The following is a 2,500-nucleotide window of genomic DNA, read 5'->3' on the forward strand; positions in this document are numbered from 1 at the left end:
GGGGCTACTACTCCAATTATTTTGTAATAAAGCATTCGCTCTCGCAAGGGACTACACATGTTCCGGGCCACCTCATCTGGGCAGTTATATATTTGGCTAGGAAATGTTTGGGTCGGTCGTCACATTGCAAACTCAAAATGGCTTTATGTAACACGTTAAGACACAGTGTTATAATTTTGCTGTTACCAGAATGGCAATAACCAAGTTGTACTGCATTACTAAGGGCCCTGTGTTTTGTCATAGTAGTACTATAGTAATTAACTTTTCAACGACTGTTAGAGTGTTCCACTGGTGGAACAACGCGTATTATGGGGCTACTATTCCAAGGCCTTGTTTTCGTTTGTAGTTACAAGGCTAAGCAGAATTAAGGTTTTTTTTGTTATAAAGCATCAACTCTTCCTGAGTAGGCCTATGTGTTCCAGGCACTTTCCCCAGCTAGCTACTGTATTCTCAGCCTGGACACCAAAAGCTTTGGTCAGTGTAGGCTTCACATTGCAACTCAAGTGCCTTTAATAGTGCAAGGCCGTGTCATCATCTGTATTTGCAGGGCTAAGTATTATGTGTGCATAAAGCAAAATGGGGATTATTTTGAAATAAATCAACTTGCGACCACAACACAGGTTCCGGGTCCACCTCATCTAGCCAGTTATATATTCTGCCTGGAGAGTTTGGGTCGGTCGTCACGTTGCAAACTTAAAATGGCTCTAACACTCCAAGGCTTTGTTATCATTTGTATTTACAAGGCTAAGTATTATGTGTGCATTAAGTAGAATTACGGCTTTCTTGCTATAAACAATTCACTCTAGCTTAGAACATGTTCCAGGAAGTAGCCAGCTACTCTACTGCATACTTGGCCATAAGGCCTGGCTGGTCATCATATTGCAACTTCAAATGCCTTTAATACTCCAAGGCTTTATTATCATTTGCATTGTGTATGTTCGCATAGAGCAGAATTTATTATGTATTGTTTTGTTATAAAGCATTAACTTTCTCTGAGTACATGTTCCATGCCAGGAGCTAGCCTGCTCTAGCCACTCTATGCTCTGCCTGGAGACCTCAAGGTCTGGTCCGTCATCACATTACAACTCAAATGGCTTTAATAGTCCAAGGCCTTGTTTTCCTGTGCATTTGCAGGGCCAAAGTATTATGTGTGCATGAAGCGGAATTTGGATTTTTTTTTTCTGTTCATACACCCCTTGGCGTATGTGGATTAATGTGGACTAATGTGCTACTGCAAAATGTTATTACTTATGCTTGTTATTATCTGAAATGGTTTCATATACAGTAGTGTTTGATTATTGGTTTAGCCTTCTATCCTCTGGGTTGTACTGCAGGCTCTTATTTGGAAGTTGTGATGATGATGTTTTGAGACAGTTTTACGATGAAACAAATCTTGCTACACATACATCCACATACACACACACTTACGGGCACGAGGCCACTCATTCACACACATAAACACAAACGTGCGCGCGCGCACGCACACACACACACACACACACACACACACACACACACACACACACACACACACACACACACACACACACACACACACACACACACACACACACACACACACACACACACACACACACACACACACTCCACACACACACACACACACACACACACACACACACACACACACACACACACACACACACACACACACACACACCTACAGTGCTGTACACATCATGTACAATACAACGACACACACATGGTAACACTCAAGTATACCAATAATCTCCATCGAAAGAGCTTCCTTTTCCAAACAGCATCAGCCAGCGCTCTCCCTCTCCATTCCAACAGCCCCAGCAATGGGCCCCTCCCCTGAGTGCTCCACACCCAATCAATCGCAGCCCTCATCCTAAATGACATCTCCCCCAGCAAATTAGACTTAATGAAATAACCATCAGAACGTCATTACGGAGCGGAGACTGCCGCCTGCTCCCCCTTATTTACCCAGCATGCCACTCAGCACCTGGCCCACGCCGCGTGATCCGATCTGCCGATCGAACCAACGAGCGCAAAAAAGCCCCGGCTAAGCTGGGCAAAGACGCCGACAGGGGAGGGCTAACGGATCAGCTGTCCCGGGCCCAGGGAGTGAGGGGACCCAGAATTGGGTCCTCAGTATACATTGTGTGCAGGGCTCTAAATTGACTTTTTTTCATCACCAGCCAAAATGGCTAGTGGATGTTAATCTTACTAGCCAAGCACACACTCTCTAAAGGCTCACAGTGGCTAGTATGTTGGTCTTTTCTACCAGCCAAAATGAAATTTCACCAGCATTTGGATGGCTGGCTGGCTGGTGTTAATTTAGAGCCTTGGTTGTGTGTATCGACAGCGGGGGCCTTTCAGATGACTTTGTCCCGGGCCCAGTGAAAGCTGTCAGCGGCCCTGAAGCTGAGCCACGCCAAGGCGTGCCGAACGTTGCCCAACTTCCTTCATTTTGCACCGCAGGACCAACTGTTCCTGTTGCTCCGCCGGACTAATG

This window comes from Engraulis encrasicolus, chromosome 9, assembly GCF_034702125.1.
Source record: "Engraulis encrasicolus isolate BLACKSEA-1 chromosome 9, IST_EnEncr_1.0, whole genome shotgun sequence".
Classification (NCBI taxonomy): Eukaryota; Metazoa; Chordata; class Actinopteri; order Clupeiformes; family Engraulidae; genus Engraulis; species Engraulis encrasicolus.